We start from the raw sequence: 25131 nt of genomic DNA on the forward strand, positions 1-25131 counted from the left end.
CGGTAATTTCTCGTGTGGTTATGACACAATCGTTAGTCTATTTTTACAAAAACGTCTGCTACGGAGCCATAACGTGAGATACAAGGTAATGGAGCCTGTTATACATTGTCATGTTTCTTTAGAAATAAACAATGGACAAATAGAGTCAGATGTAAAGTTATTCGCTGTCAAAGTTACACCAAAATGAATGGCAGTCAATGGAATGCTAGCTGAAGGTGATGGCTTGTTAGCCTCAGAATCTCCCCATAGGAGGTACGCATTCCGGATGCTCGCTTAACCCCTTTGACAAAGTGCAAAGCTGGCTTGATGTCATCAGGAAGGAGATGCTAGGAACGGACTACCAAGAACAAGAATATAAAAAACAAAAAAAACAATGGCGGTGTGTGTGACGCCAAAGAATTTCTAATATAGGAAGAAGTTCCACTCCCTCGTTACTTCCGGCTTCTGAACTGGTTGCAGTTCCACCAGAGTTCCATATAGGGGGCGCTCACAGGCCAGTGCAGAATGAATAGGACTCTATGGAGCTATACCCCTCAAAATCCTCTTTTCTCAGGATATCATTTTTTATCTAGTAATTTCAATGTTGCATTCGAAAGGGGAGGCAAAGAAAATACACACTGCTGCGTGTTAGATTTTTTTAAAGTGGCTTTTTTGTTCTAAAAAGCCTTTTAAAATGTCAGTGTATATACGTCATACACATATACGGCCGGAGATACTGCTTTACGGCAAGCTCTGAGTCACTTCCTTTTTTCTCTCAAGACATCGACAACACAGCTGACAGGTTAGTCTCTCCCTGTTAATACAGATGCTAGAAAGAGGTTTGCTGATGTTTTAAAGACCACGCCGAAATATTCACTCTGACATTCAGGCTCTGCTTCGGATGCCGTCAAGCTGGATCTCCGATCGTAATCAGACCTTCACTGGCCAATCAGCATTCATTAGCAGAATGCTAGCGTGTTATGGGCAACAACAACTCACCCTGTAAGAAATCAAAAGGACATAAGTACTCTTTCATTCAACTTTCGACCTATAAGCCATGTTGAACTTGCAAAAACTATAAACAAATCTGAGGTTTCTCAGTTACAATTGGGCGAAAGAGACCCATTTAGCCGTCTAGCTCCATAGTCCCATTCATTTTGCACTGGACCGCGATCACCCCCAGTGGAACTCTGGTGGAACTGCAACCAAATCTGGTACAATGGGGCTGAATAGGGAGTGGAAAGGCTTTCCGTAGACCGGCTTTGGTGACGCTGGCTCTCTTATGTCTGGAAAAAAACTCCAAAGCAGAAAGAAAAAATGACTGTGACCTTTCCTGTTTCACAGTTCCACCTATTCCTCTTTCGCCTTGCCATGTTTACAGTTGACCTTGGCAGATCGCTCTGTGCTCCTATTGGTCACAGGCGTGAGGGAACACAAAAACAAACATGGTAGTCTTTCTGTCGAGACGTCATACTACAGTAGATGCTGCGCCGGTTGCAGCCTATTACACTCGATAAAACGTTTAATTGTCGTTCCTGACGCCCTTTGTCGTTCCCGATCTGAGCCTACCCCATCACTCTACGGTCTCTAGCATTGTAGTTAGATGCTTTTTAGTATTGGTAATGCCTTACACAATGCTCTTCATTCTGAATGTCAGTGGGCAGGTGCATCACAACATCACAACATCACAAATTTGCCTCAAGGGACTTTAAAATCACTTGATTCAGATAAGGAAAAACTGCCCCAAAAACTTAAAAACAGGGTAAAAATGAAAGAAACCTAAGGATAAGGATAATTCCGGCCAAGCAACAGAGGAGAGTTCCCTCTCCCTGGATGGACATAAATGCAACAGATATGTGTACAGAATAGACTAGTCTATATTCTCGACGTTCCACTTCCGGGATTGCTCCGGTGCCGCAGGAAATTCCGCCAGATGGATGTATTTTCGCCGATTTCCGTTACCTTCCGCTTTCTTTGTGTTGGAATTTTAAACTCCGGTGGATTTATGAGGACTATGGTGAACTGCTTTTCAGATCTCTGCAGGGTAAATCCAGACAGCTAGCTAGACTATGCCCACTCTGAGTTTTCTCTGACTATTTTACAGCGGCTCCATGCGGAGCGTAGTGCCGCCCATGACGATTGTAATTGGTTTAAAGAAATGCTAATGACCCAGAGCATGTTTTATCCCATCCCGAAATGCTGTGTGGACTAGCCAGACCCTCCTCCGCTCCGCAGGGTGTGGATGGTCCAGCAAAGCGAGATTAAGAATAGACGAGACTAATAAAATTACAGTAGACAGTCAGGATGAAAAGAATTATATTGTAGTGTATGCTGGACTTTATGCAGAACTATTTGGTATGAAACTGGTGTTAAACATGTTTGCGTTGGACAAGCAGCAGCACCAAACATAATGTACACTGTCCAAATGCATTTAATCTGTCACAAGTTGTTTTTGAGAACGCCACCTGGGTCATCTGAAAACTCATTATGTAAAAACAAAGTTGCTAAGTTGGCAATACAAACATTGATTTATGTATAAAATGCTACAGATGATTACTTATCAGATTTTCATTGTCAACATCATAAAAAACGTCAGTAGGGACATGCATTATAAATCACATAAATGAAGGTCACGGTGTTTATTAATGCATTGCCTGCTGGTCATATTCACATATTGCATTATCAAACCACTACCTTCTGGTGGATGTGGTGTCCTTGCATTTGCAGCCCCCGCTGGAAGACAGATCCTCAATGGACTAACCCTCATTACTCATTACAGTGTTTGAGGACGCGGGGGACCACCTGCGACACTTATAAATGACTTGCTTGTACAGTTTGCCTCGGGCTGAGCTGTTGCTGGGCCTGACCAGATGGCCTGTGATCGACTCTCATGTGGTGCAGTACACATGCAGCGCGTCCATTGCCCAAGGGCCTAGTTTACTTTTCACATGCATTATAAAGTGGAAGAAATGCAGAATCAGTCTTTCTGGAACATGTTATTTTTTCAAGAATAAGAAGCGAAACATAGGCTGTCATAATTTATATTCGGCCTTTTTTAAAGCTTTAGTGCGTAAGTTTTTTATTATAGTTGTATAAGCCATTGCCAAATGAGTTTATACAAAGCTAATTAAGACTATCAGCTCCACATGACTCTCTCTGTATTTCTCAGTATGGCTATGTTCAGAAAATTGTGTCGTCCGGCGACTTTCGCACGCAGAAAATCGAGCCAAGATAATTACTTCTTCTGAAGAGTCCATGTTTTTTTAATCCTCCGTGTCCTCCTTGGCTACTAGCAACTGTGTGCAATCACGGAAGGCTTGTATCATGTGGATGAGCCAACATTTTGTTTGTCGTTACTTACTTAGGGAGACAGAAACTATGCACTATAGCTTTAACTAACATCTTATACTGACTGTGAATTCCCATGTCTCATATCGTTTTAGAATTTTACCCATAAACAATGATTGCATAGGGGCGCCTAAGTAGCTCACCTGGTTCAGCGTGGGCCCCATGTACAGAGGCTCAGTCCTTGCCGCAGCGGCTGCCTGTTCGATTACGACCTGCAGCCCTTTGCTGCATGTCAATCCCTATCTCTCCCTCATCTTTCAAATAAAGGCCTAAAATGCCTGTAAAATAATAATAATAAAAAATTGTTTTGAGGAGGCACATATAATAGGTAAGTTTTTTACCTAAAAAAAGTCCCTTTTTCCCCAAAATAATTTTTAAAAGAGAAAGCTCTTTCTCAATCCTGAGCTTCTCAAGAAATTTGTATTCTTGTCGGAAAACAAAGGTAGACAAGGACCACGAATTACGTTTGTGACAGTAATCCATGCTCGAGTGGGAAGGTGATGCAAGAGGTCACTGAATGTAAACGCTGCTGTTATTCGGGTAGTGTTAATCCCTGGAGCATAGCGACTGAGCATGCATCAATCACAGCCGTGTGTGTCCAGAGGTGAGCCAACAGGCATTAACCTTGAACCAGAAGTCAAAGTCTGGCTGCTCTGCCCCCACGGCCACACGATACACCACCATCGCGTCCACTTGAGGAAATACAAGCTGGAACTGGTAGAACACAAGTGTGAAGTAAGATGTTAAACAGAGGAGCCTGTTGCTAGCATAATGCATGCTTGCCGTATCATCATGACCGACTACTTAAAAGCGCCATTCATTGTGCATTTTTGTAAAGATGCCTTAATCTTTTTTTCACACACATTTGACACAGTATAGCAAACAATTGACATGGTTAACTTTAGCATGCAATGGCCTGTGTACACAAAGCAGCAGCGTACAGTAAGCAGTCATTTGTTGATTTTTTTTTTTCTGGCCACTTAAGCAATGAAAGTCCAATATTCACTCTCCTTTTGGTCTCAACCAACTCCAGCGAAAAGATATCTGGCCCTTTAGCTGCTAATGTCTAACTAATCTTGCATTGCGACAGTGGCTCTGCAAAATAGTCTCGGGCAGGAACTTGTTTAGGTTGACATTTGCACACACCCCCGAAAAAAATACCATATACAATATTGAATGAAGATAATATTAAGATTCATACAATACAGTAACGTGATCTATTTATATTAGCTGAATACATAGTTAAACGTAATTTGCTTTTAACAGTGTATCACCATGTACTTCGTCCACAGCAATCCCCACAAATCTGCCCCAAAACGTCTGAGCGAGATACACATTCTTTGTAAGTCTTTACAATCATTCACCGAAAGAACCAAGCAGGCCTACGGTATTGCACGATTCGGTATTGAACTTTCTTCAAAACTCGCCATTTTCAGCGTGTAGCTTGCTATCTTGAAGTTTGTTGTTGTTTCCCACAGCGAAGGGATTTTGAGAACGGCAGCACAGAGAACGGAAGGTGAGGGGCAAAGCCGGACATCCGGCGCGTGGCTTACGTCAGGCTTTATCCTGGAATGTACTTCCGTTGATCCATACTGAAGTCCAACCAGCTAGAAGCTAACTTTGGTAGAGGGGTTATTGAGAGCTGTGAGAATGAGCCAAACCGTGAAATCTGCTGTTCAGAGAGCCACAACAATGAGCTAAAGCAGGCTGTAAAGCTCCTAACCCCTTTTCTGTGTGTTTAATGTCAGACAGGTGGTTGCAATCAGTAGGCACTGAAGTAATTAGTCAACAAGATGCACCTGGCACATTACACTAAGAAAAAAACACAAACTCCACATGGTCCACACCATCTCACATCTAACGTTAAACTCGTAATACGTAAAGACTGGGGATCTTGCAGGGTCACAAATTGCAAGACACTACATTAGTTTAGAAAAATTTAACCAAGCTAGCTAGCTACCACTAGCATTAGCTGGTAACTTGAGAGAAAGTTGGCAGATTTTTTGTTGATTATCTGTTTTGGCAACTTACTCTCTTTAGCGTTTTTACCAACATTTTAAATTGTTAAATTTTTCTTCTACGCATTTTCAGCGCTTATTTCTACGTCCCATATTTTCTGATATAAAACAAAAATTGAAAACGGGTCAGTGTGACCCGAAGTCAACACAAGGGTTAGCGCGGCGCAATAGCAACAATAGACAACACTGGTTTGCTGCTTCCTGTTTGGTGCTGGAGGGTGTGCACCTATTGGTTGTTGACAATGTTCACATTTGACTTCACAAGTACTACCAAGACTTAAAAACTAACGATAATATCAATCACGTTTGATTTTGTCAAGACGGGAAAAAAATTGATTCAGACTGAATTTTATGACTACGGGTGCACGCCCCAACTCTAGCAAGACTCTCTTGATTTCGGGGTGACCTCTAGCTCACCCGGTAAAAGCGTGCGCGCCATGTAGGAGTCCTTTGCAGCTGCCGGGGCTTCAATTCGACCTGCGGAAATTTGCATCCCCCTAATCCCTGTCCCACCTTTCCTCTCTATCCACTGTCACCTTTAAATAAAGGGGGAAATTCATGATTTCATTCTGATATTGGAAATTAGTCTGCAACAGTGGAATCGCTTGAAAAGTTGTTTGGTGTAAGGTCGGCATTAGAATAATAAGAACTGGAATACTTCATTTTCCTCAGTACCTATGTGATGTTATTGACAAGCATATATCTGAAACTGGCGCTGCATTGATTTGAATATCACAATGGTAAATGTTAACTGCTAAGACTAGTCTGCTAATTTGATTAGAATGATAAAACATGCCATCTTGCACAATTAAGGAACTTGTGCGAAGAAGCACAGCACAGGGAGAGTCAAAAAAGTATTTTCTGCTACAGAAAATAAGAGGAATAGTTTCTATTTTTACCTTCCACCAGAACAGGTCTGTCCCTAAGGATGCTTCTGTGAAAAAGACTAAATCGGCCATCATTTTTTTTCCCTTTCCAAATAACAAAAGCTATATTGCTTGAAAAATATCACCGGAGATCATGGAAGACTCAACTTTGTATAGACGATTTTTTGACCGTTTTGTCCTGTAGATTACTTTTTTTTTTTTTTTTTTTACAGAACTTTTTGCCTTTGGCTATTTAAGAAAAGACTAAAGTGACTTTATCACTTAGATGTAATCATGCTTTCTCAGCAAGCACCATCAGATAGGCTCCCTCACCTTATCACTGTAGGCAGGCAGAGGAATCATTTCAAACATCTACGGCCAGAAGGGAAAAAAAAAAAAAAGAGTAATTCATGTCTGTAATAGCAGTGGTACAACAATTAGAAACAGGACGGAGGGGGAAAAAAACACAACAAACGTATGCTTTGGGGGCTTTTGAAAGAAGGAAAAGGAAATGAAGAAACAATCACAGACTTTCATAAAATCTCAAGAGCAGATAAGGAAGATAAGCCTGTGTAGCACTGTTTGATTCCTCGGATTGTCAAACAGCTTTTGATTTCCTGTTAAGTTATATAAATGGCACTCATAGGGAGAACATCAAATTCAATAACTACCTTTGACATGATGGTTATTAGATTTACATATGAGTGAAAGTTCTTTTAAAGGTCCCATGGCATGAAAATTTCAACTTTATACGGTTCTTTAACATTAATATGTATTCCCCCAGCCTGCCTATGGTCCCCCAGTGGCTAAAAATGGCGATAGGTGTAAACCGAGCCCTGGGTATCCTGCTCTGCTTTGGAGAAAATGAAAGCTCAGATGGGCCAATCTGGAATCTTCTCCTTATGATGTCATAAGGAGCAAGGTTACCTCCCCTTTCTCTGCTTTGCCCGCCCAGAGAATTTGGCCCGCCCTCTCCTCCTCAATAGCTACAGACACAGAAATGGCACATCCTAAGGAAAGCTCATTGTGGGACTGGCTCTAGTGGCTGTAATTCTGCACCGAGGCTGAATTTCGGTTAAGAGACTTCAGATACAGTATTAGGGGACCACTAATGTCTATATAAAAGAGACTTCAGATACAGTATTAGGGGACCACTAAGGTCTATATAAAAGAGACTTCAGATACAGTATTAGGGGACCACTAAGGTCTATATAAAAGAGACTTCAGATACAGTATTAGGGGACCACTAAGGCCTATATAAAAGAGACTTCAGATACAGTATTAGGGGACCACTAAGGTCTATATAAAAGAGACTTCAGATACAGTATTAGGGGACCACTAAGGTCTATATAAAAGAGACTTCAGATACAGTATTAGGGGACCACTAAGGTCTATATAAAAGAGACTTCAGATACAGTATTAGGGGACCATTAAGGTCTATATAAAAGAGACTTCAGATACAGTATTAGAGGACCACTAAGGTCTATATAAAAGAGACTTCAGATACAGTATTAGGGGACCACTAAGGCCTATATAAAAGAGACTTCAGATACAGTATTAGGGGACCACTAAGGCCTATATAAAAGAGACTTCAGATACAGTATTATTAGGGACCACTAAGGCCTATATAAAAGAGACTTCAGATACAGTATTAGGGGACCACTAAGGTCTATATAAAAGAGACTTCAGATACAGTATTAGGGGACCACTAAGGTCTATATAAAAGAGACTTCAGATACAGTATTAGGGGACCACTAAGGTCTATATAAAAGAGACTTCAGATACAGTATTAGAGGACCACTAAGGTCTATATAAAAGAGACTTCAGATACAGTATTAGGGGACCACTAAGGCCTATATAAAAGAGACTTCAGATACAGTATTAGGGGACCACTAAGGTCTATATAAAAGAGACTTCAGATACAGTATTAGGGGACCACTAAGGTCTATATAAAAGAGACTTCAGATACAGTATTAGGGGACTACTAAGGTCTATATAAAAGAGACTTCAGATACAGTATTAGGGGACCACTAAGGCCTATATAAAAGAGACTTCAGATGAAGTATTAGGGGACCACTAAGGTCTATATAAAAGAGACTTCAGATACAGTATTAGAGGACCACTAAGGTCTATATGAAATCATCCAAAGAGCAACATGTCAAGGGGACCTTTAAACCCAGTAATAAAAGCAATACAAAGACTGTGTTACTGTTTGCATTAATACCACACACAGCATAAACTTGAACCTCTGTGACATTGGCTGGATGGTTCCCAGCCATGCTGTGGTGTTTTTTTCTTTTTCATGCACTGAACGGCACATTATGTTATAATGTATCTGATTAACACATTCTCATGAACGGTTCTGTATGATATTGTACGAAGGGTCATGCACACCAATTCGTATGCTGTCCTACGCCAGCTTGTCAGGTGACATGACAGTTAAGTTTAGCAGTCTTTACTCTTAAATTTAGTCGAGATAAGGTTACTGTGGGCCGGGTGCGCCATGAGGTGACGGTCCTTTCACCGGCCATTGCAGTTAAGTTTAGCCGACAAAAGGTGACTGACATGCGGATAGGGTTACTGTACATTTATGCACCAAACGACTAGTTAAGATTACAAAAAAGATCGTCATTTGGGTTAAGTAGTACTCCTGGGACACAATCACGTTTCCTGGGTTAAAGTCTGGACACAAACTCCACTTCCCCAACTTGAAGGCCCTGTGTTTTACTGTATGTCCCACCCATCCACCACAACTTCCTCCCTAAGCGGACCATATCGGTCTTATACAGCAGCAGTCAATGTGGTGCATACAGAATACAGACCAATTACAGTGCATTACTTTTCGTAGCTATATGTACGAATGGTTCATGAGCCAACAGCCTGATCTGATTGATGAAAAGGTCTACTTGGGGGGTATCAAAGACAAGCTTTTTGAGGAAAACCTGGAATATAACATGCAGAAATATAATACCAACCAGGTGATTTTTAACGCGTCTAAGGGTTAAAGCTATAGTGCGTAGTTTCGGTCTCCCCCATGAGGAATTCTAAGTATTGACAACAAAACTGTTGGGGTATCCACATGATACAAGCCTTCCATGATAGCACATCACTCCCACCCCTCCTCCAAGGAGGACACGGAGGATTAAAAATCAACTCATTTGGCAATGGCTTGAATGTAAAAGACGTCCATTATTATAAAAAAGCTACGCACTAAAGCTATAGAAAAAATAATCCTCTAATTCAATCAGTACTTGTTAAGGTTGTAATTTAATAAGACACATTTATATTTGCTGATGTACCCTGATTGTGTTACCTTGATGTCCATGAGCACCTAATCAGTTGTTTTATTTCAACTTTCTTTAAAGTACTTCCTCAGTGACGCGGCTGAGGATGCAGAGAATATTGCGGCAGGAATCGGAGATGTCTAACAAGGTGCCGAGAACAATTTGCCACTTTGAAATGCTAAACGGGACGGAGGTACAAATTAGCCTGGAAATGCCTGGCACATGTAATTAAAGGCCCCATTGGATTCCAATAATCAAATAGGCCATCTTCTGAGAAAACTATTACAGGAGGATTATTAGTGTAGCAGGTTTCACTAATCACTCACTGACAGAACGGCTCTGTGCCAGCAGCCCTGTCTGTCTGTCTAGGGTGTTGCTGTCTCACACACACACACACGTATATGCACACTCAAAAGTGAATGTGTAATCACAGTCATACATACACCCAGAACATGCATGTATATGCATGTAGACAGACTGGTACAGGCACAAGCAGAGACAGTCAGTCAGTCCTATTGATGTCAACCTTTTGCTCTCAGTTATCATCTGCACACAGGCAGGCTTCATATTGAATCAGAGGGACAGGGTTAAATAAAACTGGAAGGCTTTCACTTTCAATCTCATCCAGCCTCCAACTTACATGCCTCGACCGAGAGATTCAGGAGATAGAGGGGCTTTGGCTGTCAACACACAGAGAAAACACATATGGGCATTTATTCTGTACCGTGTATCTGTAAAAAAAAAAAAAAAAAAAAAAAAAAAAAAACAGTATGCTTGTTTTGTGTGCATTACACATGGCTAGAATTCAAATTATAACTGTATTTTATAATGAGAAATGTGAAATATGGTGCCCATTCTGATGCTTGTTCTTTACAGCAGTGAAGTATTTACAACATCAGAATCAACCACACGCAGGCGTGCACACAATTTGTTAGCTGTCAGCCCTCTGCAGCACCGAAGGGCCCTGGTAAAATTAATCAGTGACATTAAAAAACAGACCAAAATGCGTCACGCTTTGATGCAACCCAATGTGTTTATTGATTAATAAACGGTCAAAGGATTCCATTTCCCAGATATACTGTCTCTGCCTGGCGCTGCTCTTTTTGCTGCCGAAGAGGCTTTTTCCCCCCAGGACAAATGGGTTTCAGCTGAGCTGATCCAATCCCTTCTCCATTGTTTTTATGTACTTCTGTTTAGCGCTCCCCGAGCTCCACTGACTACCGAAGCCTATAAACATAAATCAGGCTTGTTAGAGACTTTTTCATAAATTCCTCAATACAGGAAAAAAAAACTGCTTCAACAGATGGATGAAACACCACCAGGGCTTTTCTTTTATTTATTTTTTACTCTTTTCTGAAATGAATATCTGTCCTGGCAGTGTTCAGAACATTATTGGTATCATTAAAGCCCAGATGAAAATCTGTGGTAGTAAGCTAAGAGTCATAGCGCCAAGCTATTGTTTTATGTCCATATCACATACAGTAGATTTAGATTATTGGATCAGATCAGGGCCATAACTTGTATATATTGACATTCTGGGGAGGCCCTCGCCCCTGAAAGAAAAAAAACGACATATAATTCATTCAACAAAGCCCAGAAGCCCTATTCTCAATCCTCTATTTATCTGCTTATAGAGGATGGCAAAACCGTAAACACAGCTGCTCTGTCATGCATCGAAAATCTTCATATGCAATGCTGATTCCTGTTCCTTGAACTTTTTTCTTGGCCAAAAGCATTCATCAATAGCGCCTCGCAGGCAGCTTTGATTTTAGCCAAAATTATATCATCAGAATTGTCTGTTTTTCCTCTCACCAGTCTCTTGGCTTGGAGGTTTAACCTTTGTAGTCCACCAGTTGAGAATCTATGTCACCTCTGGCGCTCCCATTTGTCCCCTCACTGCACTTCAGTGGGAAAGATAATTACGCTTCAAAATGAAGCTCCTTTCATTGCGTCGGCTGTTTAAAGCTCTCTCTCTCTCTCTCTCTCTCTCTCTCTCTCTCTCTCTCTCTCTTTCTCTCTCTCTCTGTCTCTGTCTCTGTCTCCCTCTCCCTCTCCCTCTCCCTCCCTCCCTGTCTCAGAGCACAATGGGGAGGGTCAATGGATCCACGCTCACCTCTTATTTACAAGATTCATGTTTATCTAATGCAAAATCAATAGCTCAACACCAGGGAGAAGTTAGGGCTCCACTAACAATCGTTGAGAGCTACTTAACAGCACATCTGCCAGCTCTGTAGTGGGCCGTAAAGGAGAGGGATCGGCGAGGACTGGCCCTCAACAGCACTGGAGTCCGGGATCCACAGACATTCATCTCTCTACTTCCCTCTATATCTAACAATACTTAAAGGGTAACTTGCCTTTTTTTTTTTTCAACCTGGACCCTATTTTCCTATGTTTTTGTGTGTAAGTGACTGATAGGAACTACAATCTTTGACATTTTTATTATTTATTAATTTGCGCTGTCCCCTTTTATAAATAAACTAAACTCAATCTCAAACTCATTGGTCAAGTATTAAAGGTACACTTTGTAGTGTTTTAAGTATTTTATTAGTTAAAATCAATGTCTTCATTCATAAATATGTCCTCATTGGTGTAAAATGACTTATCCTCGTAAACTAAGAATTTCTTATCTGTATTTACATTGGACGGGCAAGTCCAAGGAGGCTTCCATGTCGTTTCGCCATTTTGAAAAACTATATTTGCTGAGATGGACATAAAGCACTAGCCTACCTGTCTAGCTAACCCACAACGTGTTTTCGTTCAGAGCCAGCGTCACGTGACTGAAACCAGCTGAAACGGAGAAGGAGATCAATGGGAGGCGTTTATCACTGTCCCGGCAAATGTGATAGCCTGCACTGCACTAGTTCATAATATAGGATCACATTTATGCCGAGCCACAGGAGAAGGAATCCTTGTCGCCAAAAAAGCAAATATTGCGACTACCGTAGTTGCAACACTCATTTGAAAAAGCGAGGCACTAGAGAGCACTATTCGTTTGAAATCAAAATACAATTTCAACGCTAGTTGGGAGAAATTCCTACACAGTTTACCTTTAAGCAAGATCGCTGCAGTCGGCAGCGGCGAAACAAGCTACAATGTTAGTTAATAGGGCAATTGTCCAGCTTGTATTTACCTTCACAAAAGTGCTTGTTTTGCCACTGACAGGCTCAGATTAATATTCTAAGTGTCTGGCAACATTATAGAAAGGACCCCTTCAGAGATGGACCTTTAAAACCTCTTTCAGAGCTTTCTATTTAACCAGAAACAGCTCTGAAGTCGCTAGCACTAGACCCACCAGACTCCATTTAAAAAAGCAATAATTTTAGAGTGTATAGAGCCAACATGTTTTCATGTGTAAATCGGTAAAATATGTGTTTATTTCAACCAAAACTAGAGTTGTGATGGTTGGAAAACTGGAAACATGACCTGAAATGGCTTTTCATAGTTTTATTTTGTTTCTGTTGACTTTGAATGAAGTGTATTTTACGATGCTAAAATTACTGTTTATTTACATGGAGTCTGGTGGTTTTAGCAAAAGCAATTTCTTTAACAGAAAGGTCGACCTCCTTAGAAATCCTTTCCATAATGTTGTCAGACACTTAGGGCTAGATTTATCAAGCCATTTGCGCCTGTTTCCAGGCGGTAATTGGTTGCAAAGACGGACGTAACCGATGTGGGCTATTTACAAACAGGGCGCACTTGGGTAAAATCGCAGATTGTCTGCCACATGAGCGAGACAAGTTGCGCTTTCAATATGCGTTCGTGGGAGGGTCGTGGGGAAAGTGGGAGTTCCACCCAAAAAGGTGGGAGGATAAGCGCAAAATGCGCCTAATTATATATTCCGTGGTATTTACAAAGACTGTCAGTAAGAGCGCGTCTCTATTCTGCGGGGGAAATTCTCCGCCTCTTAAAAGCAGGTCTGAACCAGCCGCAATCGAGTTTCCCCGTAGACCTTTATGCCGCTGGTGAAATGGCAACAGTAATTTGAGCAAGACGAAGACATAGGCGAGGCTGAAAATGTTTTTAACATAAGAATCACACTTTGTCAGTGAACACAGCGGAGAAAGACGCTGATTGCCTGATGGGTGTCAGGGTTGATAAATACTACGCAAAATGTGGAAGCATAGCTGGACAATTGCCCTATTAACTAACATTGTAGCTGGTTTCGCCGCTGCCGACTGCAGCGATCTCGTTTAATACTGGACCATTGTAAAAGATTGCGGTTCCCATCAGTCACTTAGACACAAAAACAGGTTGAAAAAAACGGTAGTTACACTTTAACCATCCTTAAACCAGCAATAACTGAATGTTTTTTGGCAACTTTGCCTTTTTGTGCCAGAGCTCTGACCTTTTTAAACATCTAAAAAGTACTAACAATATAAATAAACTTTACTTACTTACTGACATCTAAAAATAAATAAAATAAAAGTCTTACAAGGGAACATCACAATTCGGTTAAATTTATGTTTTTTTTGTTTAGATAACACATTTTTTCAAAGTCGTTAGAATTCATTTCCTGTCTCAGGTTTGATTCCCCCCGTGCATCACACCGTCTAATCACACTTGATTAGATCAGTTGAGTAAACAATTAGTTGAACATTTAGTCAACTTGTGCATTGTATGAGTTCGGAAATGTTAACAACTGAGATATTTACTTTAGATGCTGATGATGTATATTTCCCAACAACTTGTTATGCTTATTTATGCCAAATAATATAGCTAAGTTTTTGTTTTTACACAGCAGACATATGAAATGAGTGGTTGTGGGTAGACACTGCTTGGCTATACAAGAAGGTAAAGCATTGCAGCAGATTTCTCAGGAATTCTGGCTTTGTATAAGCAACACAAAATTCAGTCGGCTGATAAACGTCAGCACATTGGTGTTATTTGTTTAGAGGCAGATAACAATGTCTAAAAACTGTGGTAATTATTTCAATGTCACCATAAAGCACCATAAATCCTGAAATGTGGATGTGGATTTGATGTTCTGAAGCACTGACAAAGGGCTGCGTGCTGCCAAAAAAGTTGGAAAGACTAACTACGACGATACTTAAATTACGTCTCATCATCATGCAAAACTCTCCCTCGACATAGCGGTGTAGTATCCTCTAGACCTGTAGAGACACGTCTACCTTATTTCCTGGTTCCTTGCACTTTGAATAGATCAGCACTTAGAAATCTGCCTCAGTGGCTTTGCTCGGGGGCGTGTATCATTTGGCCCCCGAAATTCACTTTTCCCCACCAGTAAGCACTATCTGCCTCGCACCACCATGAACCCTCGACAAAGACCTTGCCATCTGTCAGTGTCGTTCGCCGCAAAGTGGCTGCGATTAATTGAAAAACAATGGTGGGGCCAAGTGGGAGGGTCAAAGCAATATGCATCGTGGCCTCGCCGGGTCACCTCCTCATTTCCTCATTGTCGAAACGCCTCCTCCTGACATTAGCCATGAGATGTCGGAGCACATTGTGCCTGTTTGGTTTAATGTCCTGCCCTCTTTTTGGCAGTGGGGATTATCAGGCGGACAGATCCTGGAGACTCTATCCGTCTCTGTCCATGTCAGCGTAACACCGTGCTAACCAATGCCAAGGGGCATAACATAGAGTTGATCCCAGAGGACAGGAGGCTCCTTCTACGACAAAACTCTGCACGAGTTATGACCAAACCAGAAGAACTGCTGAGAGTGATGGACAGTGAAGCCCAGCAGTGAGAATAAAAGATACATGGGAGGTTGACAGTGACAGTGAGTGCCCAGCATGACACAATACCTCTGTGTTGCAGAAGCTCGCAATGTTATTTATTTTTTTATCCTGGATGAGTTTCAAGCGCCTCAATCTCCAAGTTTCAACTTCCCTGCCTTCTGGAGTGAACTCTTCCTCCATGTGATGGGTTTTCCTCCTCTATGCCGCCTCAGCAGATCGAATCATCCTGCACACATGCTTTCAGGGTTGACTGAGCAGCTTCTCGCCCTCAGTAACCAGGTGAAGTGACCCTGTCTATATGCAGACTTACAGCTTGACACCTCCGTTTGCAGCCACCCAGTCCATTTTGCTTACACCACATTGTAAGCCGACACATCAAAGCAACGGAGCGTCTCTCCATCACTGCCGAGCCAGAGTTGGTCATTTTTATGTCACCCACCAGACTCCGGCATCCATCTTTCACTGATAGGGAGCTAGTGCTGCTTCACTAAGGTGAAGGAAAATTCCTTAACTTGAAGATGCAACACCGACTTAAAGCTGCTCTACTCAATGTTTTTGTTTCGATCAAATGTGTGATGTAAAGGGGGTGGTTCCTCATGACAAACAACACTCAACTGCAGTTCTTATATTAATATAGCTTTCTAGTATTTTTTTAGCTAAATGTTTTGGTTTTACAGCCCGCAACATTATTGTCTTGGTTCAGTCTCACCGCTCTGATCAACCTTCTGCACCATCATTGCAGCCGGGGAATGAATGTAACAGCACTGTAGCGGCACTTGCTACCTATATATAGTATAGTTACATATAGTGACATAACAATCAGTTTTAATTGTAAGTGTAAACACATACAGGGAATTTGACTTTTTTTTGACATAAGGACAACAAAGTTAAACAAGGTAAACATAAACATTTGACTACTATGTACAGATATAAGTTTTTATATAAAATATGCAAATACATATGCACACTCATACCTAGATACACACATGTTAACAAACCGCTCTACCACATGGAAGTCCTGAAGGCTCGGGCACAGTTTATAAATAATAAAGTATCTAAATGGATTTAGCATTTTGATACTTTCACAGTATTTATATAACACCTCGGCCTCCTTTACCATAAAAAAGACATGGAAATCTCATTTTTTAAGGTCTAAACGCACAGCTCATATGCCGACCAATCAAAGACTTAGAGGGCTATCATTTTGAAATATACTGCAGATGCTATCATATTAATAAACCATAAACCAGACTCTTTTTTTCAAAATAACATATAATCCAAAAGATATCCAACATTGTACAGCATTATATATTAGGCCATGTTACTGATGTCACTGTGTTCCTGCAGAAATGTTTCAGTGATCAACCACAGATTTTCATCATATCCTCCAAATCAATCTTCCATTTCATTTTTTATAATTCAGCATGTCACGGTGTTTGAAAATGAGATCATCCGCAGTTATGTCGACGTTCTGAGGAGATCACAGCAGGTAGATTAGCAAATCAATAACTTCTATTCTGGAAATTAATTGTAAATCACATCCATGAAAAACAATAACAGAGCCTCAGCATCAGTGCTGCCATTAGAAAAGATTAAATTTCTGCAATTTAGGAAACAGTGAAAAAATAACGGACAACCTCTCATCTAATATATGAGATTTAAAAAGCTTTTTTTTTTCTACCTATGTTCTCAGCAACATCTTATCATTATTCCAGGGTGATAAACTACACCTACAGACCTCCAGGTTTTCAGGGATGAATTGAAAACTCATTACCATATTGAAAATAAAGTTTAGTTTAGCCTGCAACACTTATAACACAGCTCTTTGCTCTTTCATGTCCTCTGATTTTAAAAAGATCCCAGTGTACCACATTTAAAGACATCTTTAACTTCCTTCATTGCCCATCATGAAAGGATTTTTTAAAAATGTATTTCTGCTACTATGTAATTAACATTAAAATGATTCATCTGATACTCGTCAGATTGCCGACAACCAGTGGTTATGTCAGGCACTGTTCTAAAAAAGATGGCAGAGGGGCTCAATTACCTCCGGCTGAACAAAACCACTGTCTCCACTGCTTGAAGCGTGGCCTAATACCGCATGATTTGATTATTCTGCACAAGCAAACACATGCAAATTGCATTTCAATTTGAAGTTGTTCATTTCTAAGCGTGTTGATTAAGTGTAAGACTATGTCAGAGATATCCTGCCAGGTATTACTGTGGATTTTAAATCAAAAACATAGAGGAAAAGTTCAAAATCCTTTCATTTTTTATCCACAGAGGAGAAAGAAACACTGGCAAAAGCTAAAAGTATGTCCACCCGAACTTGCTTTTTTTGTAATTTTCCCCTTAAATAAAACTAAAGGAAGGCAGCCTGGGTTAACCTTGGAGGCCGTTTTACAAAGTGAAGGGAGATAAAACATGGGCCGACCTGGTTGTTCACTCTGCCATCCAAGCCTTTGTTTTTCTCACAGTGTGGATGGCCATCTGTCAACCTTACCTAGAGAGAGGCAATGATTTTTGTTTGCCTGAGTGAACACCCAGCAAAGCAATATTTCACATGTTAGCACTGAAAAAAGACCCGTCTCAGGGGATTTTGCTTGCTGGAGTGATGTGGTGGTGTACATCAAGAGTGATAGGCGTGCCTGCAGTGATGGAGCAGGAGCTGCAGCAGATCTGGTTAACTAGGAGCTCCAAATTTTCCTAAAGCCCTGGGTGTTGTTGAACTCTTAGATGCATCCTGCTGGTTGTTGCTAGGTGGAAAAGAAGCCAGTTCCAAAAGAAAACACATATTGGCCTAACTTATTATTACATTTAAAAGTGTTCCCTCATCTTTCCAGCCATCCGTTGATTCAGGATTATTGGGGCTATCCCAGCATCCTTTGGAGGGAAAAAGCAGTGTAAAGGCCAGTTAAATCAACGCCGTGGGTACGTACGTAGGTACGTGGAGATATGGACCCTACGCAGTAGCCTGTCGAGCACCTCTCAAAAAATGTAACTACACGTCACGGCGACGCAGACCGCACAACTGTGATTTGTCCGATTGGCCGTGGCTGGATAGCCTTGCATTTCCCTCTACTCATTTCCTGGTTCCCCTTCTCAATAAACAAAATGAAATCAAGGAGAGGGTTAACTTTTCCTGCTACAGATTCCCCACCGTGGTCAGAAAGCACAGAGGACACACTTTTTCTCCCACTATGCCTCTAGAGTCGGTACTTGCGCCGAAGCTAATCGCCGTCACTCTCTCACTTGCTTTACCACACACTCCCCAGCATACACACATGCCAGCCCTGCTATTCTTTTGAAAGAGATCGACGCACACACTAACGCACAAGTATAAACTTCAGGCCACTTACGTAGGCTGCGGCGAAAGCTCTGCGTGGAGCCTCCGCAGAACCATACATCACGCTTAACGTGTGCCCTGTCTCCTAACAATTTGGTTACTTAAATGTATTCTCAATTATATAGCTTCGACGTATCACAATCTCTAATCAAAGTCTGTGAAGGTCCCAGTATAGAGGAGCTTGAGGTGGTACACAGGATTTTCACCCAGGTGAGCACTGTCCGTGTCCCGTGTAAAACCAAAAGTCAACGTTGTCAACAACTTACTTAACATGCTTATTAACCTACGTACGTAACTTAAATTACATAACAATCATACTTGTTTTAACCTAAACCATCATCTGTTTCTAAACCTAACCAAGTGGTTTTGTTTCAATTCACAACTTCTGGTTCAAGCGAGGAGATATCAAATAATAGTGCGTTCCATTAACCTCAGAACTTGGAAGCCGGAGCTGGGAATGGCGTCACACTGGAGTTGAATGCTAATCTGATTTTTCATTGTGGGGCAGCTCTAGACAGGTTAGCCATTGTTAGCAATACCAGTAGTTAACAACACATGACGCTGTTTTTTGTGCATACAAACAGCGTGGCAACATGTCCACAAATAATTAGATGGACAGCCCTGTGTGTATGACTGATTTAGTGAGACACAAATGAGACAGAAGTGCTAATAACTGTATGTTGCTACAGCTTTCACAACTGTTGATGCACGGAGCATCCACGTTGGATTTTGAGCTCGGGGTACTGCAAGGTTGTCCGAGTTCCCAGCTTGGAAATCCGAGGTCAGGGGTCGTGTTTCCAACGTTGACCTCGGAAAATCCGACTTACGACTACAAACAGAACGCAGTATAAGAGATACACAAGGGAAGGAGGGTGGTAACGAGGGACAGATGACATGAGGGCGGACGAGGAACAGGTGAAGCACATCTGACTCTGAGTCTAATCAGACTCAACAGGAAACAAAGCTAGACAAAGACACATTCAACTGAACACTACAAAATAATACAGGCGGTAAAGCATGCAAACATACAGAATGGATCTAGGAAAATAAAACGGTTAACACAGGCAAACATAACATAACCATGGACAAGGAATGAGAATACAGAGACAGTGAGAAAAGAGACAGAAACTGGAGAGGAACGAAAACAAGTAACTGGGAAACAGGAAGCAGCCAAACAACACAGGGAAACCATGGCACAACCATGACAATCTTGACAACTATGGGATGGACTGGCGTACAGAGACTGATATCCATGGTTCCCAGAGGATTAGGCCTACTGACTTTTGTTACACACGGCAATACATTTCCCAAGGTAGTCTAAACTTGAACCAAACTAAACTTTAAGTATTTGGCAGCAGTAGTTGGCACCTTTTAAAGCATGTTGGAGATAATCAAACTTTTTATCATTTGTGTCTTCCGTTCAGTATGTTTGGAAGGGAATTCTCGATAATACCGCTCAACCCGGAGAGGCTGCAAAAGTAAGAGCAAGACATTTTTTAATATCCCACCCCACTGGGCATGAAGTCAACATTAACCCAGTCCCCTCCTTCCATCTCTGCTGCTGTCTCTTTATGACTTGGAGTAAACTGCAAGGAGAATATATCTCTTGTTAATGACATTTAAAGATCACAGGTATATCTTTATTCTAATTGGGTTTACATGTAGCTGGAATGTGACTTTTTGCAGTGAAAGTGAAAACTCCTCAAAGTGACCAGTAACACCTACCAAAACTAAGTGTCATTCCATCTCAGCCACTGGCTTTCCAGCCTGGGGTGTCATTTGTCAGATCACAACTTCTTTTCAAGGTTGCAGTCTACAGTGGGGCTATAATTCAACTTTCATCCAATTAAGGAGGCCAATGATCATTTGAAAGGATTAATGAAGTATAGAAAATGCCTACGTCAGACCTTATTAGTGCCAAGCAGGACACTTTCAGAAGTGATGAGCCATTGGCCAAAAGGATTAGCATCTCAAAGGAAACATAATGTGCAAATTGGTTAATAATTATAGTAACATCTCTGAAAATAAATATTGTCACCCATTCAGTCATGCAACAAACCAATCGGGGGATTGGTAACATTTTGGTATTCAGTTTGGTAATGAATCTCGCTAATGTGTGTGGAGATGAGCTACACATTAGGATACATTTTGTAAATATATGTTAATGTACAAACATTTTTATCGATAAATATTCTAGCACACAAAGAGAAAAACAGCTTATTGATGTTGTTGCTTGTGCAGAAGGAAGCGTGCTCTGCAAAACAAGTAAATGCTGACAGAAACTTCCAGTTGTTGAAGCTTGTCAAATTGTCTCCATTTAGCAGCCGTTTCTTCCACAGGCATGTAATTGTGTTGCTGTCATTTATTCCCTCTTGCCCGTATGAAGCCTTTGATTCTGGGTCTTTATCTAATTTATGCATCTCGTGAAAGTACAAGTCTGAATTTATTGGCGCTGGGCTAATGGCATTCATTAACCTTTGCAACAGTGAAATGTTTGATTGGAATATGGCATTTCCTCCCTAAAAGGGATGTTTCATCTCTCTTTGCAATTCAAATACTTCAAATAAGTCATTAAATGCTATTTTACTTCAAACCAGTTTATGTATGGTAATAACTATACCTCATCGCACTTAACGTGCACACACCCGCAGTGAGACGGACACGTGTTGTGCACATGAGCAGACAGGGTGAAATGTATTTAAACAGGGTCACTTACGCAGGAAGTCATTTCATGATGACAGACAGTTTACGTCTGACACTCACACTGGGCCGTTTTTGAATATTAGGGCTTGATTAGAAACAATGCATCTGGAGACATAATTGTGTCTTATCATTAGGCTGATCTCTGACTAATTATAGCTTATAATTAATGAGCTGTGATTATGAGACTAATTATGAATTCCAAGTTAGAGTATGCGTGATGTTAAAACATTAAGGAAATAAATTAAAGAAGTTAACTTTTAAAGTAACGGAATGCATCTGTTTCCTGTCTATTGCGGATTGATTGAACACTCTTGAGCGTGCTGATGGCACTTATTTGCTTTGCCGTGTGCTTTGCATCCAGGTTTTTGGATTCCCATTAGTTGTTACATGGCACCAATTAGTCTTTGAGGATTTCGAAACTGTGCTATATAAACTAAAAATCCAATGTACTATTAGTATGAGTATTTCTGGATCCACTTTAAACAAGTAAAAACAGTTTTGAAAAGTGGTTACTTGGCTTGAGTAATTGTGGTATGTGATACAGTGATTATTCCCGCAATGCCAGACCTTCCTCCGCAGCGCTGCGAAGTAGGGTCTGGCTAGTCCACACAGCATTCCCGCATGGGAGAAAAACATGTTCTGGTTTATTGGCACTTCTTTAAACAATCACAATCGTCTTGGTGCCGCACGAAGCAACGGCGCCTCTGCAAAATAGCCTCAGGAAGGAACTTGTTTTGGTGCAACATTTGTACCTTCAAAGGTTGTTTTAACTTTTAGCTAACTTTTAGCTAACTTTTAGCTAACTTTTAGTCATGCAAAAGAAAACTCAGATTGGACAGATAGTCTAGCTAGCTTTCTGGATGTACCCTGCAGAGATCTGAGGAGCAGTTAACCATAGTCCTCATAAAGAGTTTAAAATGCCAACGCAATTAACAAAGCCAAATCATCAACTATCAACCTATGGAAAAGCACAGCAGCACAAATATCAGATCTAATTACCTCGGCGCCACAACAACTAGGAGAGAGTGACTAGGCAAGGTGTGATTTCTGTTTGTTTGTTTGTTCTGTTTTCCTCGAGACCTGTTCTTGTTCAATTTGTGTTTCTCTGTTCTGTATGTTTGAAATATAAAAAACAATAAAAACTTCATCTAAAAAAAAAAAAATGCCAACAGAAATAAACTGGAAGGTAATAGACATCTGACTGAAATGAAAGAGATCCGGCGCAATTTCCGGCGGCACCGGAGCAATCCGAAAGTGGAACGTCACGGATATAGACTATTTTACATAACACATAGCCACTTGATCTATTGTTAATATATAAATATTGTTAAGAGCAGATTTAAGTTTGTACATGACTTGACCAAATGTACTTGGTTACATTCCACCACTGGTCTTTAAAGATATAATATGCTGTTATGTGAGCTGTTGTGAGCTGCATTCATTGAGATTTTGAGACTATATGATGTGGCTATGTGTATATCTATATTTTTCAGTGTGTTTCTATGTGTACTGTTTATGGAAACAAATATCCCTCAATTTAATCTAGGCTCCTGATTACAACCACATCGCACAATCTAAAGTTATTATATGAATGAAATATACATATTACATACCCCTGGTTTTTAATCTGAAACTTCTTTATTCAGTGTTTTTACCAGCTTAATTCACAGGGTCTGATGGTTTTGGAGAGAAGAAGACTTCTGCGGATAATTTGGCTCCTGAATGATGGACACTGAAGGAATCCTAAAGGTCTTTCCACACAAGGGATATTTTCTTTGTGCGATTAATTCGCACGCCAATCTATTTTTTTTTCAAACTGTTGTTTTTGTTATGAGTACTTTCACACAAAGCACAAATACAGTATAACGCAGCGATAAAGCGACGTCATTTGTTTTCACCAATCAATCACGTTGTTGTTTACTTATGAGGATCATAATACAACAACACAGAGGCTCCTGTCCCAACCATACACTGTAATAGACAACAGGCTTTATTACTCCTTTCAACCTTGAAGGCAGTGTTTACCGGAGACCGTTCTTACCTTTCAGAAGAACAACCGTGGACATGTAACCTACACTGCGTACTGTTTACCAGAGGGAGTTAAATTCACTCAGAGTATTTAGCTAAAAGGAAAATCGTAGTCAGACAGCACAGTAAGAGACAGGGCCTGAGTCTCCGGAGCTAATCCCCGTCATTTCACCCCGCTGGTCTTCAGGAGCTGCAGCATTTATTTGTGCTCAAACTGCAGACTGTACTGTACATTCACTTGATATCTTCACCGCTAGATGGTAACTCTCCTCTGCTCCGATTGCTCTCTCTCGTCCGCTCACACCGCACGCGCTTCAGTAGCATCTCCAGAAACTCGTTATGAAAATTTGCATCGCTGCCAGTATGAATAATTTTGATGCGAAATATTCGCAGGTGATTATTTTGCATTTTTTGTGTGATTGTTTTGATTGAGAGACAGAAAATCACATATTGTGCTTTGAATACAAAGTGAACAGATGCTATGAAATACCTGGTGGAGACACTTTGACACCATATAATATCTCTGCAGGTGCTGAAGCTTAAAAGTTTTACAGAACGTCCTAAGCTCACCTCGGCCTGCTCTCCTAAGAACGGCCCACTCTCGGTTATAGGCTCCTGACCGCTCTGATGAGGAAGTGTTTTATTGAAGGGCGTTTTGGTCACGCAGAGATCCACGCCCGCATCCCAAGCGGCCGATTGCCTCCAAAGTTATCCAAAATGTCCGGCTCTGTGTAATGATTTTTCCAGACAGCTGACTGGCCCGGTTCGCTCACGTCACTGCACAGATTTCGCCTGATAATACGCTTAGACACAGTGGCTGATCACATTCACCTGACCTTGCTGCACCAGCTAACTCGGGGGGAGAGAGGAAGAGAGCGTTTCTGCTTATCTGTCCCATTTGCTGCAAGAGGAGAGATTCTCCAACTCTCTCTCCCAGCGTGGCTCCCATTGACTTTATACCCTTTGTTTCACTCAGGCCACGGATAGCATCTCAGGAGCGGCTGGAACCGTGCACACAGACTCTCCAAATACAATTAGCCATTATGAATTGAAGGGACCGTGAAATCTCTGAAGGATGTGACAGATTCATCTGCCTGGTTTGGCACAATGTTGTCATTTTCTTGTTGTTTTTATAGCACTAATTGCATTTGTTGTTGAAGGCTGACTAAATCAGGCAGTTGCAACACCTAATGAGATGCTGATTAAAGATCTAAAATTCACTCATTACTGATTTGGTGTTATTTTAGCAGAAAAATGAGGATAATTATCTGTAATGCCACTTGTTACGATAATTACTCTATAATTGCCTTATCAAGGTGTCATAGAAGAGTCACGGCAAAAAATATCACTACCCCTCAGGGGCACTTTGTTACTCTCCATTTCTCTTTTATGCTGTTAAATGCAGTCCTATCGCACTGGCAACACTTTCACGGATGGAATGAGTAAAAGAGTTTGTGTCCGTGAATACTACTTCGCCCACATCCACGGGCAACACACCCGGTGGCACAAAAACAAGACCGGCTGCATTTAACTAGAATGAGAACACAACGCAGGACCTTGTTTTAACAACAAGTACTTTAAACTGAATCCACGGGACACGTTTCAAATTAAAACCCTGCATGATTGAATTAATCTCATTGAATTAAAGCCGTGGCAATTGTTCACAAAGTCAAGTTATAAATAGTTAAGAAAAAATATACAAGAATCATCTGGTAGTCTCCTGAGGATGTGATATTGAAGCACTGTGCTTCCTGTGGAGCTTGCTATTGGTTTATCTTGTACCATGTCATTTTTTTCAGTCATTGAAAACAAACAGCAGAGATGAACAAATAGTGAGGTCTGTGGGAATCCACCCCCGGCAA

This window comes from Perca flavescens, chromosome 22 (genome assembly GCF_004354835.1).
Source record: "Perca flavescens isolate YP-PL-M2 chromosome 22, PFLA_1.0, whole genome shotgun sequence".
Taxonomy (NCBI): Eukaryota; Metazoa; Chordata; class Actinopteri; order Perciformes; family Percidae; genus Perca; species Perca flavescens.